Source organism: Megalobrama amblycephala, linkage group LG21 (genome assembly GCF_018812025.1).
Source record: "Megalobrama amblycephala isolate DHTTF-2021 linkage group LG21, ASM1881202v1, whole genome shotgun sequence".
Taxonomy (NCBI): Eukaryota; Metazoa; Chordata; class Actinopteri; order Cypriniformes; family Xenocyprididae; genus Megalobrama; species Megalobrama amblycephala.
In genome coordinates, this window is record NC_063064.1 from 29,299,422 (window position 1) to 29,312,859 (window position 13,438).

Here is a 13,438-nt window from a genome sequence, read left to right on the forward strand (position 1 = left end):
AGATCAGATGTCCTTGTTCTATTTGGCACTTTATAAGTGAACTACACAGTTCATTTGGGGTGTTCACATACAAGCCTAAATCGATGCGAACCACTCGGAGACCCGTGAAACTACCCAAGTGTTGTCTGGAGACTGACAGAAACCATAAGCGAGCGGGACGTGAAGGTTTTTGCACCGCAAGCAGCATCAGCAGAGATGTGCAAGCTTTCATTTCTCACCCACATCATCTCAGCGGTGCGGGAATCAGTCTCCAGCTGGCCGCTGATGCTGCATGCCGCATCATTTACATGAGGTAAACGGTGACTCGCCAACTAGTAGACCTCTAGTTAACTGGCAGAATTAGAAGTCGCGCAGCCATGTTTATGAGGTGTGTGTGTTTTTGTGTGTCAGGTTTTGCCTACATTATCGAGACCAAATGTCCCCTCAAGGATAGTAAAACCTGAAATCATCTGCACTGTGTGGAGCAGCAAACGGCGCCCATGAGGAAACGACTTAATAAACATACTAAATAATGTCTTCATGGAAATATAAAAATGCAAAGGGTTAGCTTTAGGAGCAGGGGATAAAAAATATTATTAGCGCAGTATAAAAACAATCAATGGAAAATCCCCACCATGATAGAAAAGCAAGCGTGAGTGTGTGGGTTTATACTTTAAGGACATAGTTGCCTCCAGAAATGAGCTAAATCTGACAAAACCGCACTTTGGGGGACTTTCAGGGACAGACGATTCATATATAAAGTGTTTATTATTATTATTATTATTATTATTATTTTAAAAATGCACACATTTTGCTTTTAGACATCATTTAGTCATTCCAGTAGTGCTGATATAACAGTCAAGTCAAGTCAAGTCAAGTCAAGTCACCCTTATTTATATAGCGCTTTTTACAATGCAGATTGTGTCAAAGCAGCTTTACATTGATAATTGGTATATAATTTTCCTTTTAAAGAATAGTGTCAATGCAGGCAGATCAAAAGCACTGTTGAATAAATGTCAAGAATACTGTTGAATATCAAATGTCAAGTCAAATTAAATTAAATTAGGGCTGCACGATTAATCGTATTTTAATCACGATAACGATATCTGCTTCTCCCGATTGATTTTAAATAATCGTCACGATATTGGCCCACTCTATGAAAATGAACATAATTTGGAAATATTGGAAGTAATATTAGGAGTTTCGCTGTTTTATCTTTTGAAGTTCCTAAAGGTTTCACCAGTTTTCATAATGTTGATCAGCTACAAATGATTGTTCTTTGCTTTACAAATTTGCCGGGCAGTTTGAATCTGGTTTGTCTTATTGCAAACGAATTTTGTTGCTTTAAAATCTAATGTGAATACATATTACAAAGCGCTCACCAAAACCATGTTTTGTATTGGTTTACCATCTAACGAAGTTATCATAGTTGGTTAAATTAAGTCGTTGTGCCACCTACAGGCCTTTTGGGTGAATTGTAGGTTGGTAAAGAACTTGCAAAATAGCCATAATTACATTACTCTTTTTGATAGAATAAACGTAATTAATAATCGTGATTATAATTTTATAAAGTCCAACGGCACTGGGACTTTTAACTTTTTGTGGAAAGGCAGACTGTCGGTCTATTAATGGAGAGGATTTTTCAGTGACTCTTTATGTAGATTACACAAACTGTCTTTCTGAGTGAATCATTTGCTCACCTGATTCAAAATAACTTATTTATTTGGGAATGAAACAAATGAGTGAGAAACCTGAAGTCTTCCTTCAACCAATTTGTTCAAAAACATTCATTCAGTAATGAAACATGTGGCTGTTTTTATGAGTGAGTCATTTGAATCATTCCCTTAACCGATTCAAAACCACAGATTCAAGGAATAGTAAAAATGTCGGAGGATTTTGATATAAGAGAAGATGCACTACGTCATGCATGGGGACAGAGGTCACTCTTACTCCAGAACTCGACTCTCTTGTAAACACTCATATGCCCGTTGCCGGAAGCCAGTGATTATAGATTAGAAAGTTTTAAATATGGATATTTTTCTCACAAAAACCCATCGCTTCGCTTCAGAAGGCATTTATTAACCCCCCATGGAGTACTTTTATGATGGATGGATGCACTTTTTGGAGCTTCAGAAACTTTATGAGTGAGTTATTTGAATCATTCCCTCAACCAATTCATTGGTTGATTCAAAAACTGATTTATTTAGGATCAAAATAGCACTCTTGTTATCCTCAGAAACTCACAGTGGTTGATTGTCTCTGACAATGGACAGTGACAGTGAGAGAGACACAGGACAGAAAACACTGATCTCATTTTGTCTCCACAGTCTTTCCTGCTCCGAGAGACGCAAAGAAGCAAAATTAACACAGCATACAAACCCCATCAATCAAAGCTGACGGGCAATAATTCACTGCATGTGAAACACACTCGCACAAGAAAAGAAATGCAGTAAAACTGTATTTTTAAAATGCAAACTTGCATTTGGTGAACATCACTGATGTCGGATCGCTGAAAATCACAGCATCTCTCATATCTCATTTGAAAAGAAGAGATCTGAAAAGCCAAACATAAGGTTGAGAGATCTTAAAGTGCATATACTAAACTGTTTTAATTCTATATATTATATCATGAATGTATAATTTACATTTCAGTAACAGAAGTTATATTAAAAGCAAGTCAGAGGATGTGTTAGGAAGAGTTTTGGATGTTATATTAAATAAAATTATTATTTATCTATCAAATATATATATATTGCATAACACAATTTATAGTTACAAGTATATCAGAAAAATATTTTTAAAAGGTTGATGTCCCCACAAGGATATTAATACCAGAAATCTTTGACCTCAATCATTTTTGGCCCCCATGAGGAAAGCAGCTTATAAATCATACTAAATGATGTTTTTTGAAAATTGAAAAATGAAGAAAGTTTCTGTGAGGGTTGTGTTTAGGGTTAGGGGACAAAATATACAGCTTGTACAGTACAAAAATCTTCGTCTATGGAAAGTCCCAATAAAACTGTGTGTGTGTGTGTGTGTGTGTGTGTGTGTGTGTGTGTGTGTGTGTGTGTGTGTGTGTGTGTGTGTGTGTGTGTGTATATGCTGGTCTAAATGGAGGTCATTGAGGGATGAAAACATAATGTTAAACCATAAAAGGAGAAAAGAGAAAGAAATCATGTGAGAAGAGCAAAAGAACTCAGCGGTGATAAAGCGAATCTAAGCTGTCGGATTTCTCACAGTTACAGAGGCTTGAGCTCAGCTGGGCAGGTAAGAATGATTGATTACAGAGAGAGCGAGTCCACCCACATTACACAGAGAGAGAGAGAGCATAAACCTACCCATACACATTCACAACACTTAAAACTTTCATCTTTACACCGGCACACCTGCCCAATCACAAGCAGATTATCATCAGCAGCGTTTGATTTATGAAGCAACGCTTGCTACATATTAATGTTATATCGCAGGATGATGTCTGCATACAAAGAGAGCAACAGTGGGGTTCTGAGGTAAAAATCACATTCATTTACTCCATAGAGAAATTGATTTCTTGTGATAATGTATAAACCCTTCGGCGCAGACCTACTGTGAGCTCTGAGATTGTTAAGTAATGGTCTGAACTTCTCTAGACTTCTAACAATCATATTTAATAGTGAAGAGGTGTGAAGAGCTGCACCAATCAGAAAGAAGCCACTGTTACCATGGCAAAAGAGCGGGATTGTGGATGTTAATACATGTAAATGACCTGTGATTAGCTCACATACACTACCGGTCAAAGGTTTGGGGTTGGTGAGATTTTTTTTTTTTTTTTTTATGTTTTTGAAAGAAGTCTCTTATACTCAACAAGGCTGCATTTATTTGATCAGAGATAAAGTAAAAACAGTTGTATTGTGGAATATTATGACAATTTATATATATATTAAAGTGTAATTTATTACTGTGATCAAAGCTGAATTTTCAGCATCATTACTCCAGTCTTCAGTGTCACATGATCCTTCAGAAATCATTCTAATATGCTGATTTGCTGCTCAAGAAACATATCTGATTATTATCAATGTTGAAAACATTTCTTTTGCTTACTTTTAAGAATTCTTTAGTGAAAATAAAGTTCAAAGAAGCAGCATTTACATTAAACAGACATGTTTTATAACATTAAAAATGACTTTACTGTCACTTTTGGTCAATTTAATGCATCCTTGCTGAATAAAAATATGAATTTCTTAAAAAATCTTACTGACCGCAAACTTTTGAAAGGTATGGTTTACATAATTGACGTCACAATGTTGATCAGGACAGGTCATGATGCAGAATAGGTGTTGTTGTGTAAATGTAGGTGGACATAAGTTGATGAAATCATGTTTGTAATGTCATAAGCATGATGATTTCTGAACAAGGCATCTCTGAATGTTCAGGATGAGAAGAAGAAGAAACCCTAGGAGGAACACATGCCCCTCTGGTCAGCATATATTGATAGTTTTGTCAAATATAAATGACAAAACCAGTCATAAAATATTTATATTAGCCATTTGATATGATCCTGATTAAAGATAGCAGTTAGCAGTCAACTGATGGATATACACAGGAAGTGTGGTGCTGTGCTGCACATGTAAAGAGGAAGCTGAGGAGCCTGTGATCCGAGAGGAACAGAAGCAGGAGTGTGTTAGCGCTCAGAGATGCTCGTTGATTTATGCTCCAGCAGAGCAAACCGACTCACAAGGTTACACAGCAGTGATTGGTAACCGTCACGGCGTGTAGAAAACCGCACGTGCTCTCAGATAGATTAAACACACACACACACACACACACACACACACACTCACCATTTGGGACTGTCAGTCACACCTGTCAAGGTCAGTCTTTGTACTTTGGTCACATTTGTCACTTAAAGTTTTAGAAACTTGAAAGCCCACAGGATCCCAATTAGGTTGCACTTTATTTTGATGGTCCACTTTAGACAGCCTACTAACTATTAGTAAATTTGCAACTACATGTCAACTAACTCCCATTAGAGTTTTAATAGACTCTAGTAGACTATTAGTAGACTGTTAGGTTAGGGTTCGGGTTAGTAGAATCAGTTGACGTAGTTGAAAAGTTACTTATAGTCAGTTGGGGAGCATCAAAATAAGGTGTAGATATTAGTCAGACAGTCTACTAATACTCTAATGAGAGTTAGTTGACATGTAGTTGCAAAGTTACTTATAGTTAGTAGAATGTGGACCATCAAAATAAAGTGTTACCCACAATTTGTTTAACCTACAGTATTATTATAACTGTAAAATAAAAAATGACATTTTAAAAACAGGGGGGAATGTTATTTTTTTCCCCATTTTTTTTAAAATGTTAAAATAATAAAAAGCAGAACAAGTTTTATTTCTGTTGTAAAATATATATTTAAATGAATAATGAAATTGAAAAAAAAAAAAATTCTGTTGTTAACAATGTTAAAATTAATAATAAAAGAAAAAAGAAAAAAAATTCTGTTGTTAAAAAAATTTAAATATGTAATGAAAAAAGTAGAAAAATAAAGAATAAAAAAATGTTGGTTGCTAAAAATACTTAAAAAATAAAATAATAAGAAAGGGGTTTTTTTCTGTTTTTAACCAGTTAAAATAAATAATAAAATAAAGTATTTTCCTATTGTTAAAAAGTTAAAATATATAAAGAAATATATATAAAGATTAAGATATGTTAAGATTCCATTATGAATAAATAAAAAAAGTATTTTTTCATTGATAAAAATATATGAAATTAATATATATATATATATATATATATATATATATATATATATATATATATACATACTGTACACACCATTTGGGACTGTCAATCACACCTGTCAAGGTCAGTCTTCGTACTTTGGTCAAATTCGTCACTGAAAGTTTTAGAAACTTAAAAGCCCACAGGATTTAAAAAAATATATATATAATGTAAATAATGAAATAATTCATTTTTCTGATGTTAAAATACCTTCCTGTCACTTTATATGCTAGTCTCTTCCTGTCTAAATGGGAGGTTTATGGGCAGAATAAGCTGCAGTGTTGACCAGTCTTGTGATAGTCAAAATCTAGACTATTTACCCTTCGTCTCTCAGTACCGGAGGCTACAGACGGCCCCAAAAGAGCCTTTTATTTATTCATTCAGCCATGCATTTTGCCAGCAGTCTGCAGAGGCGTCCGAAACCTTTATGGGGGTGACATGATTGCTGTTTACCATGTGTGTCATCTGAATCTTTGTGAGTGAGAATGTTTTTAACAAATCTTACAGAGCATTAAATGTTGAAAAATGCAAATCACACATGCAGAAAGTCGCTTTTATTTCTCCTCACATTCCCTCTGTCTTTTTCTTTCTTTTTAACCACCTTTTTTTGATTTCATGTCTTTTGACAGCCTGTTTAAATTGTGACCACATTCTTGTATTGCAGTTGACCCGTCCATTCACTTCCATTTCATGCTGAGTAAAGCGAAGCCATTTGCTCTTTCCGCCGGGCATTAGGGAGTATTGCGGAGGCTCGGCTGGACACACTGCACAACTGCACTTAATACAGCGTTAACATTCACCTTCGGGTCCACTGCAAACACACACACACACGTCTCCATAGTTATAACCAGTGTTGGGGAAAGTTACTTTTAAAAGTAATGCATTACAATATTGCTTTACTCCCCAAAAAAGTAACTAATTGCATTACTTTGTTACTTTTTATGAAAAGTAATGTTACACATTACTTTTGCGTTACTTTTTCGCACCTGGGCTGGGCTTACTTGTTTGTTTTTTAATAACGACAAAAAAGTTCTATTTTTGGCAAATGTAAAGGCCCTTTCACATCAAAAGTGAAATGAATAAGCATATTTACACCTGTACAGTAGAGGGCGCAGCTCATACAAACCTTTCAGCTGTGCTGCCATTCTGGATTAAAGAAGAATAGGATACAGGAGAAGAAAGTTCAACACTCTTATTTCTAAATCTAATCTAAAGTCATGTATGCTTATTAATATGGTTGAATTAAATCATTGAAGGTCAGCAGCAAAGGCACTGGTTAATAAAGTGAGATTAAATACATAAAGTATATTTCTGTAATTTAATATAGTTAATTATTACAGGGTTTGCATAAAATTCTGAGATTGCATTTCACTGTTGTTATTCATTTTGAGGAATACTGAATGTATTCGTGCAAGTGAGATGAGTAAATGCATGATCGCATTTAGTCTAGAACTACAATAACCATCATGTTCACACAGCGCACACAACACCTTATTCCTCTCAACATGGGGACAGGAGAGCTGTCAGTCAATACAGCTGAAAAAGTAACTTAGATATTTTGTTGTAAATTCAAAAAGTAATGTATCACTTTACTAGTTACTTGAAAAAGTAATCTGATTTCGTAACTCAAGTTACTTGTAATGCGTAAGCCTCAACACCTTTTTTAAAGATGATTTCTTAATAAATGTTCCTGTTCTAAACTTTACTGTCTGTCCCTTTTGTGAAAATGGGCCAAAATATTGATGACTCATCTTTTTTGCAGGGGACGTACAGTATGCTAATTTTTGCAGAGGCTCTGTACAATGAGAATGTCTGATACACTGATACCACCTGCAAATGACTAGAAGTGGCAAGTTAACTAAAGGAAATCGGCTATTTCAAGCACTTGAATATGTTCTGCTCAAACTTCCTGTTTCAATAGGAAATAGAGGAAAGAACATTGCATTCATCAGAACATTTTATATCAAAGATAGGAGGCTTTTAATAGTCAAACATGCTTCAAAATAAGTATTTCAGAACAAAAGTTCACAGTGGGCAATGAAACTTTAGGCATTATTCATTTCCTTTTGATGTTCAGCGTGATTCTTTCCCAAAAAGACTAACTTGAAAAGTGAAAGCCATGACTTTGCAACCCTTAAGCCCTCCGTCTGAACACTACGTGACATACTGAAGCTTTTTCATCAAGTCCTTGTGGAGAACTGAGACTTCCTGTGCCCGCCAACCTGAGAGCGGTGAAAAGCACACACACACACATGCATTTGTTGAAATCCACAGATCCTCAGGAGATGATTGTGACCTCCACTCACAGGAGGTCCAGAGACAAATGTGGGTGTTGTGGAGCCAGTGAGCCATTAGCGCTGTTTTCCCCTTGACCTCTCAGACAGGAACAGCCATTATGGCATTGTTCGAACAAAAACCTCAAGGTGGGTTCAGTGTTTCAAAGTCCGGCAGGTTTCGTCTGGAAGTAGTGCTGGAGAGGTAGTTCCTGAGAAGATGTGTGTGTTTGAGAGACAGACCGACAAAGAAAGAACAGCATAAGTCAAGGAGCAAGAGCTCACGGCCCATTAAATAATACATCCTTCCTGAAAGGCCTTAAGGTAGCGCTGAAGCCGAACAGGTCTGGAGCTGATTACAGGCTGGTGAAGGTAGTGTGTTCAGCTGTCAGCCTCTGACCCACAGACACCCTCACCAGCGGATGCTAGATATCTCTTGTGCCTAGGATGCAAGCTAAATGCATTGTAGTTAAAAATGAAAGCACGGAGCACAAAAGTCTTGGTGTAACTGTACAGAACGGCGCCACGTGTGAGACCGTTATTTTATTTTGACCACATTTTAGCACATTTTTATTATTTTAGTCAGTATTTCTTTTTGAATTACTGGTACTTAAAATGCTAGCACTTTACAATAATGTCTCACTTGTTAACGTTAGTTAATGTACTAACTAACATGAACTAACAAAGAGCAATACATTTGTTACAGTATTTATCAATCTTTGTTAATCCAGCTGTTCATTGTTTGTTCATGTTAGTTCACAGTGCAAACAAATACATTGGATTTTAAAAATGTATTAGTAAAAGTTGAAATTACATTTGAAATAAATGCCGTAGAAGTATTGTTCATTCTTTTTTGTAAAGTGTTACCCTGAAAATAATACCAGAATTTTCATTAAAATAATTGTATTATATAAATAAATGTATAATTTGTATATTAATTATATAATTATATATATATAATTTTCATTAAAATAACAGAATTTTCATTAAAATAATTGTATTATATAATTAAATGTATAATTTGTATATTAATATTATATATTTTATAGAAATGATTTATTAATATTATACATAAACTTATACATATATAATATACATATATATTGTATACAATTATATATATATATATATATATATTACACAATTGAATTATATTAATAAATTATATTATATAATTGTAAATATTTGTATTGAAATAATTAGTATATATTATATAATTATATAAATAAATGTTATATAATTTAGATTTTTTACTTTAGTTCATATATATATCAATTAATTCATTTATTTAATGTTGTCGTATTGTTAGCAGCTAAGCTTGGAAATAATAAATGTTATGTTATTGGTAAGTTCATTTTTTTTCTGATTGTGGGTGAAAATCTTTGGAATTGTGTGGATTTAAATACAGTAAATATGGTAGAACTAGAGTCTTGTTGGTATCTGAAAGCATTATCAAATTAGCAAATAAAAATGTATTTTACCCATTTATTGAACTTCATTTATTCAGAGCCCTTTTAAAAATTTGATCATAATAAGGAAAAAACTAATAAATAAGGTTGCCATGATTTTGCCAAGTAAGACATGTTCCTGGATCAACGTATTTTGTTGATCCTGGAACAACATTCCTTAACTTAATCCATAGCTTATCCCTGAAATCCGAGGGAAATGATAGGTGAATAACACTGATGTAGAAGCACCAAACCCTGGTTGTAAGCTTAAACTTAACATAAACTGTAAACTTGTCCCTCAAGTATATTATATATATCTTCTTCCAGGATCAACAAAGATGTTGATGTAGGAACGTGATGAAGTCACGTTCACCAGTAAATAAACATGTAAGGGTTGAGTGATGTGTGGAATTGTATGATTTGGTAGGCACTGAAATTCTGTGAAAAACGGTGAAGCTTTATGTGCAGCACATTCATTTCTGGTTATGGCAATAAAACTCCATAAAACTGAAAGTGAAAGGGAGGCATGAGGCATGTTGGAGGATGAGCGGTACATTACAGTCACTGCTCTAGAAGGTTCTCTGGACTTTCACTTTGGAGGAGTGCAACTTCTGGTCTTTCCCACGAGACCAGAGAGAGAAAGAGAAAGAGAGAGCAAATGAAAGAAAACAGAAGAAAATAACAGCTGAAAAACATCACAAAGGCCCAGCTGCTAATTGAAAAGAGAGCAAATTAATTACAGTAATGAAGCAATTAAAGCGCTGTCACACAACCAAGCCTCTCTTTTAGGCCGGTAAGCATTTTGTTTCTCAAGCATTCCCCCGGTGTCCGTGTGCAGCGAGACTGCAGAACGGCTTCTCCTCATCCCTCTGTTTCTTCTCCTTCATTTGCACTGTTTTAATCTAGTGGAACACAAACACAAATGATAAGAAATGAGTAGAGTAAAACCGAAGGTCAAACAGAGGTCATATAATGATAAACAATATGTACATTTCAATATGTAAACATATGTGTCTTCTAATAAAAGCAGTAGATTTGAAGTGCCAAAAGACAAAAAACACTTATAATCATATATATATATATATTCTTTGAAAGCAAGCTTTAATATTGTGCACACTTTTGTTTATCAGGTGGATTTATCTGTATCTAAAGTTTTTTGATATTTGTATGATGATACTTGTTAAGAATGTGATAAAATCGCTTTCTTAAAAGATATAAACAGTCTTCCTCTCTCCTCTGAACCTCAGTGTGTTTCAGAGACAGTTATAAATGGACACTTTGGCCACACGCACTCAAATCACGCAAGGATTGATGCTCGCTTTTAAGCCTTTTCATTATTTCACAGCTTGCGTGCAAAGATAGATGTGTGTAGATGTGTGTTTTTTTGTTTTGTTTTGATTTTTTTGAGATCAAAATAGGTCACTTATGGGATTTGCATAGATCCAATGAATAAGTGTTTTTATGGGGTGGGGTGGGGGCTCTGAGATGTGGGAACGATGAAGAGAGAGATGGCAGTTAAGCTCAGTATTACCGTCTAATCAGCCAATATTGTCTTAAATAGCCATAGCACTTCATCTTTTTATAACATGATTGATTTTGGTGAAATATTGCAACAATTTTTTTTCTTTTGTGAAAAATTACAGTTTTGGACATAAAAGGTACTAATAATTTAAAAAATCCCTTAAAGTAACTACAAATGAGCATGTAAAGCAAATATCTTTAAAATACTTTGTTCGGAGCATGCCCCCGTCCCACTCAATGTTCTCACCTTTTTCCCCCCTTACCTGTTTGCATCCCTGCATCAAACACAGACACGCCTGCTCAGCTCTTTTACGAGACTCTTAGAAACTTTAGAGGAAAAATAAATAAATATATTTAACATATTTTTATTTTACTGAATACAGTCATGAAAGCCATCCTCCTTCCTTTACATATATACTTACATAATTTAAATAATTATCTTTTTCCCAAACACAAATCACATTTTTCTGTCTCTGTCTTTCTTTTTGTCTCTCTCACATTCTTGAATAAGCATCTTGTCTGCTTTTTCTGCATCCGTGTTTTAATGATTAATGCTGTATTGATGTCCTCAATTAATTTCCTGCTATGCCACAGTAGATCTTCTCAACTCTCTTGCACATCTCCATTTGCTTAAGAGACGTCTCTATTCCCCGTGGCAGATGCCTGTCAGTAACGCCGCATGTGTGTTCATTTGTATTCATGTGGGTCTGTGCGTATAAATAAAAGTGACAAAAAATGATTAACCCTCTGATGCTGGTGTCCACTACAGTCATCTTTAAAAAGCCATTTTAACCATTCAGGATATAATACAACTAAACTACTATGAGTGATGACCTTTGACCCTTACCAATAATTCTATTCTATCCTCTTTATATGTCTTTGTATTTTTAATTAATGAATATAATTAATAATTGCCACTGGTCAAAATGCATCATTTTTAAAATAATAGTAATAATAAAAATATTGGAATAATTATATTACTGCATTGAAGTAGAAAGAAACAAAATGACTTTTTTCTTAGTTTTTCTGTGTTTTAATGATTTATGCAACAAAGGGTTAATACAGCAATTCAGGCTCTGTATTCTCTCAATATCTCTCTAAATTGCTTATTAATAAATGTTCACCTTTTGATTTTTATTGTTGCCTCTAGTAATTATGTGTCTGGTTTTTAATTTCCAACCTATTTTGGTTCATTTTAAGCCAGCCATATAGTCATTTTTAAACAATAGTTGAGTTAAATAAAACTGCCCATTTTAACCCAACTGCTGGGTTTGTCCATTTTCAATCCAACTTCATCCAACAAAGGGTTAATACAGCACTTTAGGCTCTTTATTCTCTCAAAATCTCTCTGTAAACTTGTGCATTCATGTTTTAATGTGTTTTAATGTCATAGTTTATAGTAACACTTTGGACAACCTAAACACCTAAAGAAAGCCACAGCAAACAGCTTGTAGATGAAGTGATTTGAGACACTATGAAGTGCAGATATCAATGTCAGGAGCCTCTGGGCAGGTCAGTGAAGACGGGCCGCTTTCACACTTTAAATGCAGAAAAACCTAATGGGTTACAATACACACTTCTGTGTCCACACGTAAAACCCTTCACAAGTGAGGGGAAATTGCCCTTGAAATGAGTAGTGTGTGTGTGTGTGTGTGTGTGTGTGTGTGTGTGTGTGTGTGTGTGTGTGTGTGTGTGTGTGTGTGCCCTGGGCAGAGAGCAGCTTAATGATGGACACACTGGAACATTCATCATCATGTTCACTGCGTCCAGGGCAGCTATTAAACACAGCCCAGAGTACAACACACACTCCGTGCATTTACACTGACACAATATGCAATGCATACAGCTATGACTCACACACACACACTCTTTCAGTTTAGGCAATATTCCAATCACACACAGACTGTATGATCGATAGAAGTCATGCATGAGCACAGCGACATGCCTGCAGAATATCAAACACTGTGCAGACGCTGTATCTGGACCTGTCTGATTCACATTTAAATCAAAAGTGGCACAGGAAAAGTTAATCTCAACATTAAAGTCACCATGAAATCTAAATTGACAATTCTTGTTTTTTATGACATATTGCAGTATTTATTATAAATTATTTATCTGTGCACATCATTATTTTTTTTTTTTTTAATTCATGTGCCCTCATAATCTTCAATCAAAATAACTTCCCCTCCCTCATTTCTTTTCTTCTCTGATGAGGGCGGGGCAACCTGTCGACCAATAGCAAACCACAACCATCCAATCAATTCCTGATGGGCAAAATCAAGTCCCGCCCTACATTCGAAAAGCCTTTTCATTCGTATATACAGTGCAACAGGGAAGAAAATAATATCGCGACTTCCATCTCATGCCAACTTTAATAGTCTGTCGTCATTTTTTCCATATAGTGAAAGTGGGACAGAACCAGCTGTCGAGCGCCATAAAAGTATCAGATTTTCAGTG

At 35.0% G+C, this 13,438-nt stretch overlaps 1 protein-coding gene across 13 annotated transcripts in view; it reads left to right on the forward strand.

Annotated features, from left to right (window-relative positions):
- Window positions 1–13,438, forward strand: part of camta1b (calmodulin binding transcription activator 1b) — a 324,903-nt gene that overhangs the window by 273,743 nt on the left and 37,722 nt on the right. The gene's annotated exons all lie outside the window — the stretch shown is intronic.